This window comes from Dermacentor albipictus, chromosome 6 (genome assembly GCF_038994185.2).
Source record: "Dermacentor albipictus isolate Rhodes 1998 colony chromosome 6, USDA_Dalb.pri_finalv2, whole genome shotgun sequence".
In the NCBI taxonomy this organism is placed as follows: domain Eukaryota; kingdom Metazoa; phylum Arthropoda; class Arachnida; order Ixodida; family Ixodidae; genus Dermacentor; species Dermacentor albipictus.
Window position 1 is genome coordinate 67,367,662 of NC_091826.1, and position 6,823 is coordinate 67,374,484.

Below are 6,823 nucleotides of genomic sequence, written 5' to 3' on the forward strand. Positions count from 1 at the left end.
AAGCCTATAGCCCATGGAAATATAGTTTTTCTGACGAAAACAAAAGTGTCTATAATGGGCGCTTTCTCCACATAGACCAGTCCCAGGGCATGCGCAGAGGCCGTTTAAGGTTATAAAAGAACGATTAGGCAAAGAATAATTTTCCCCCTAAAATTGAAAAAAATGGTAAGCCTATAGCTCATGGAAATATAGTTTTTCTGACGAAAACTAAAGTGTCTATAATGGGCGCGTTCTCCGCATAGATCAGTCCTAGGGCATGCGCAGAGGCCGTTTAAGGTTATAAAAGAACGATTAGACAAAGAATAATTTTCCCCCTAAAATTGAAAAAATGGTAAGCCTATAGCTCATGGAAATATAGTTTTTCTGACGAAAACTAAAGTGTCTATAATGGGCGCGTTCTCCACATAGACCAGTCCCAGTGCATGCGCAGAGGTCGTTTAAGGTTATAAAAGAACGATTAGGCAAAGAATAATTTTCCCCCTAAAATTGAAAAAATGGTAAGCCTATAGCCCATGGAAATATAGTTTTTCTGACGAAAACTAAAGTGTCTATAATGGGCGCGTTCTCCACATAGATCAGTCCCAGGGCATGCGCAGAGGCCATTTAAGGTTATAAAAGAACGATTAGGCAAAGAATAATTTTCCCCCTAAAATTGAAAAAATGGTAAGCCATAGCCCATGGAAATATAGTTTTTCAGACGAAAACTAAAGTGTCTATAATGGGCGCTTTCTCCACATAGACCAGTCCCAGGGCATGCGCAGAGGCCGTTTAAGGTTATAAAAGAACGATTAGGCAAAGAATAATTTTCCCCCTAAAATTGAAAAAATGGTAAGCCTATAGCCCATGGAAATATAGTTTTTCTGACGAAAACTAAAGTGTCTATAATGGGCGCGTTCTCCACATAGACCAGTCCCAGGGCATGCGCAGAGGTCGTTTAAGGTTATAAAAGAATGATTAGGCAAAGAATAATTTTCCCCCTAAAATTGAAAAAATGGTAAGCCTATAGCCCATGGAAATATAGTTTTTCTGACGAAAACTAAAGTGTCTATAATGGGCGCGTTCTCCGCATAGATCAGTCCCAGGGCATGCGCAGAGGCCGTTTAAGGTTATAAAAGAACGATTAGGCAAAGAATAATTTTCCCCCTAAAATTGAAAAAATGGTAAGCCATAGCCCATGGAAATATAGTTTTTCTGACGAAAACTAAAGTGTCTATAATGGACGCTTTCTTCACATAGACCAGTCCCAGGGCATGTGCAGAGGCCGTTTAAGGTTATAAAAGAACGATTAGGCAAAGAATAATTTTCCCCCTAATATTGAAAAAATGGTAAGTCTATAGCCCATGGAAATATAGTTTTTCTGACGAAAACTAAAGTGTCTATAATGGGCGCGTTCTCCACATAGACCAGTCCCAGGGCATGCGCAGAGGTCGTTTAAGGTTATAAAAGAACGATTAGGCAAAGAATAATTTTCCCCCTAAAATTGAAAAAATGGTAAGCCCATTTTCAATGGAAAAATAGTTTTTCTGACGAAAACTAAAGTGTCTATAATGGGCGCGTTCTCCGCATAGACCAATCCCAGGGCATGCGCAGAGGCCGTTTAAGGTTATAAAAGAACGATTAGGCAAAGAATAATTTTCCCCCTAAAATTGAAAAAATGGTAAGCCCATTTTCAATGGAAAAATAGTTTTTCTGACGAAAACTAAAGTGTCTATAATGGGCGCGTTCTCCGCATAGACCAATCCCAGGGCATGCGCAGAGGCCGTTTAAGGTTATAAAAGAACGATTAGGCAAAGAATAATTTTCCCCCTAAAATTGAAAAAATGGTAAGCCTATAGCCCATGGAAATATAGTTTTTCTGACCAAAATTAAAGTGTCTACAATGGGCGCGTTCTCCACATAGACCAGTCCCAGGGCATGCGCAGAGGCCGTTTAAGGTTATAAAAGAACGATTAGGCAAAGAATAATTTTCCCCCTAAAATTGAAAAAATGGTAAGCCTATAGGCCATGGAAATATAGTTTTTCTTACGAAAACTAAAGTGTCTATAATGGGCGCGTTCTCCACATAGACCAGTCCCAGGGCATGCGCAGAGGCCGTTTAAGGTTATAAAAGAACGATTAGGCAAAGAACAATTTTCCCCCTAAAATTGAAAAAATGGTAAGCCTATAGCCCATGGAAATATAGTTTTTCTGACCAAAACTAAAGTGTCTACAATGGGCGCGTTCTCCACATAGACCAGTCCCAGGGCATGCGCAGAGGCCGTTTAAGGTTATAAAAGAACGATTAGGCAAAGAATAATTTTCCCCCTAAAATTGAAAAAAATGGTAAGCCTATAGCCCATGGAAATATAGTTTTTCTGACGAAAACTAGTGTCTATAATGGGCGCGTTCTCCACATAGACCAGTCCCAGGGCATGCGCAGAGGCCATTTAAGGTTATAAAAGAACGATTAGGCAAAGAATAATTTTCCCCTTAAAATTGAAAAAATGGTAAGCCTATAGCCCATGGAAATATAGTTTTTCTGACGAAAACTAAAGTGTCTATAATTATCGCGTTCTCCGCATAGATCAGTCCCAGGGCATGCGCAGAGGCCGTTTAAGGTTATAAAAGAACGATTAGGCAAAGAATAATTTTCCCCCTAAAATTGAAAAAATGGTAAGCCTATAGCCCATGAAAATATAGTTTTTCTGACGAAAACTAAAGTGTCTATAATGGGCGCGTTCTCCGCATAGATCAGTCCTAGGGCATGCGCAGAGGCCGTTTAAGGTTATAAAAGAACGATTAGGCAAAGAATAATTTTCCCCCTAAAATTGAAAAAATGGTAAGCCTATAGCCCATGGAAATATAGTTTTTCTTACGAAAACTAAAGTGTCTATAATGGGCGCGTTCTCCACATAGACCAGTCCCAGGGCATGCGCAGAGGTCGTTTAAGGTTATAAAAGAACGATTAGGCAAAGAATAATTTTCCCCCTAAAATTGAAAAAATGGTAAGCCTATAGCCCATGGAAATATAGTTTTTCTGACGAAAACTAAAGTGTCTATAATGGGCGCGTTCTCCGCATAGATCAGTCCCAGGGCATGCGCAGAGGCCGTTTAAGGTTATAAAAGAACGATTAGGAAAAGAATAATTTTCCCCCTAAAATTGAAAAATTGGTAAGCCATAGCCCATGGAAATATGGTTTTTCTGACGAAAACTAAAGTGTCTATAATGGGCGCTTTCTCCACATAGATCAGTCCTAGGGCATGCGCAGAGGCCATTTAAGGTTATAAAAGAACGATTAGGCAAAGAATAATTTTCCCCCTAAAATTGAAAAAATGGTAAGCCTATAGCCCATGGAAATATAGTTTTTCTGACGAAAACTAAAGTGTCTATAATGGGCGCGTTCTCCACATAGACCAGTCCCAGGGCATGCGCAGAGGTCGTTTAAGGTTATAAAAGAATGATAAGGCAAAGAATAATTTTCCCCCTAAAATTGAAAAAATGGTAAGCCTATATATAGCCCATGGAAATATAGTTTTTCTGACGAAAAATAAAGTGTCTATAATTATCGCGTTCTCCGCATAGATCAGTCCCAGGGCATGCGCAGAGGCCATTTAAGGTTATAAAAGAACGATTAGGCAAAGAATAATTTTCCCCCTAAAATTGAAAAAATGGTAAGCCTATAGCCCATGGAAATATAGTTTTTCTGACGAAAACTAAAGTGTCTATAATGGGCGCGTTCTCCACATAGACCAGTCCCAGGGCATGCGCAGAGGTCGTTTAAGGTTATAAAAGAACGATTAGGCAAAGAATAATTTTCCCCCTAAAATTGAAAAAATGGTAAGCCTATAGCCCATGGAAATATAGTTTTTCTGACGAAAACTAAAGTGTCTATAATGGGCGCGTTCTCCGCATAGATCAGACCCACGGCATGCGCAGAGGCCGTTTAAGGTTATAAAAGAACGATTAGGCAAAGAATAATTTTCCCCCTAAAATTAAGAAAATGGTAAGCCTATAGCCCATGGAAATATAGTTTTTCTGACAAAAACTAAAGTGTCTATAATGGGCGCGTTCTCCGCATTGATCAGTCCCAGGGCATGCACAGAGGCTGGTTAACGCAATAAATGAACGATTAGGCAAAGAATAATTTTTCTCCTAAAATTGAAAAAAATGGTAAGCCTATAGCCCATGGAAATATAGTTTTTCTGACGAAAACTAAAGTGTCTATAATTGGCGCGTTCTCCGCATAGATCAGTCCGAGGGCATGCGCAGAGGCCGTTTAAGGTTATAAAAGAACGATTAGGCAAAGAATAATTTTTCCCCTAAAATTGAAAAAATGGTAAGCCTATAGCCCATGGAAATATGGTTTTTCCGACGAAAAATAAAGTGTCTCTAATGGGCGCGTTCTCCGCATATATCAGTCCCAGGGCATGCGCAGAGGGCGTTTAAGGTTATAAAAGAACGATTAGGCAAAGAATAATTTTCCCCCTAAAATTGAAAAAATGGTAAGCCTATAGCCCATGGAAATATAGTTTTTCTGACGAAAACTAAAGTGTCTATAATGGGCGCGTTCTCCGCATAGATCAGTCCCAGGGCATGCACAGAGGCCGTTTAAGGTTATAAAAGAACGATTAGGCAAAGAATAATTTTCCCCCTAAAATTGAAAAAATGGTAAGCCTATAGCCCATGAAAATATAGTTTTTCTGACGAAAACTAAAGTGTCTATAATGGGCGCGTTCTCCGCATAGATCAGTCCTAGGGCATGCGCAGAGGCCGTTTAAGGTTATAAAAGAACGATTAGGCAAAGAATAATTTTCCCCCTAAAATTGAAAAAATGGTAAGCCTATAGCCCATGGAAATATAGTTTTTCCGACGAAAAATAAAGTGTCTCTAATGGGCGCGTTCTCCGCATAGACCAGTCCTAGGGCATGCGCAGAGGCCGTTTAAGGTTATAAAAGAACGATTAGGCAAAGAATAATTTTCCCCCTAAAATTGAAAAAATGGTAAGCCTATAGCCCATGGAAATATAGTTTTTCCGACGAAAAATAAAGTGTCTATAATGGGCGCGTTCTCCGCATAGATCAGTCCTAGGGCATGCGCAGAGGCCGTTTAAGGTTATAAAAGAACGATTAGGCAAAGAATAATTTTCCCCCTAAAATTGAAAAAATGGTAAGCCTATAGCCCATGGAAATATAGTTTTTCTGACGAAAAATAAAGTGTCTCTAATGGGCGCGTTCTCCGCATAGACCAGTCCTAGGGCATGCGCAGAGGCCGTTTAAGGTTATAAAAGAACGATTAGGCAAAGAATAATTTTCCCCCTAAAATTGAAAAAATGGTAAGCCCATGGAAATATAGTTTTTCCGACGAAAAATAAAGTGTCTATAATGGGCGCGTTCTCCGCATAGATCAGTCCTAGGGCATGCGCAGAGGCCGTTTAAGGTTATAAAAGAACGATTAGGCAAAGAATAATTTTCCCCCTAAAATTGAAAAAATGGTAAGCCTATAGCCCATGGAAATATAGTTTTTCCGACGAAAAATAAAGTGTCTTTAATGGGCGCGTTCTCCGCATAGACCAGTCCTAGGGCATGCGCAGAGGCCGTTTAAGGTTATAAAAGAACGATTAGGCAAAGAATAATTTTCCCCCTAAAATTGAAAAAATGGTAAGCCTGTAGCCCATGGAAATATAGTTTTTCCGACGAAAAATAAAGTGTCTATAATGGGCGCGTTCTCCGCATAGATCAGTCCTAGGGCATGCGCAGAGGCCGTTTAAGGTTATAAAAGAACGATTAGGCAAAGAATAATTTTTCTCCTAAAATTGAAAAAATGGTAAACCTATAGCCCATGGAAATATAGTTTTTCTGACGAAAACTAAAGTGTCTATAATTGGCGCGTTCTCCGCATAGATCAGTCCCAGGGCATGCGCAGAGGCCGTTTAAGGTTATAAAAGAACGATTAGGCAAAGAATAATTTTCCCCCTAAAATTGAAAAAATGGTAAGCCTATAGCCCATGGAAATATAGTTTTTCCGACGAAAAATAAAGTGTCTCTAATGGGCGCGTTCTCCGAATAGACCAGTTTCAGGGCATGCGCAGAGGCCGTTTAGGGTTATAAAAGAACGATTAGGCAAAGAATAATTTTCCCCATAAAATTGAAAAAATGGTAAGCCTATAGCCCATGGAAATATCGTTTTTCCGCCGAAAAATAAAGTGTCCCTAATCGGCGCGTTCTCCGCATAGACCAGTCCCAGGGCATGCGCAGAGGCCGTTTAAGGTTATAAAAGAACGATTAGGCAAAGAATAATTTTCCCCCTAAAATTGAAAAAATGGTAAGCCTATAGCCCATGGAAATATAGTTTTTCTGACGAAAACTAAAGTGTCTATAATTGGCGCGTTCTCCGCATAGATCATTCCCAGGGCATGCGCAGGGGCCGTTTAAGGTTATAAAAGAACGATTAGGCAAAGAATAATTTTCCCCCTAAAATTGAAAAAATGGTAAGCCTATAGCCCATGGAAATATAGTTTTTCTGACAAAAATTTAAGTGTCTATAATGGGCGCGTTCTCCGCATAGATCAGTCCCAGGGCATGCACAGAGGCTGGTTAACCCAATAAATGAACGATTAGGCAAAGAATAATTTTTCTCCTAAAGTTGAAAAAATGGTAAGCCTATAGCCCATGGAAATATAGTTTTTCTGACGAAAACTAAAGTGTCTATAATGGGCGCGTTCTCCACATAGACCAGTCCCAGGGCATGCGCAGAGGTCGTTTAAGGTTATAAAAGAACGATTAGGCAAAGAATAATTTTCCCCCTAAAATTGAAAAAATGGTAAGCCTATAACCCATGGAAATA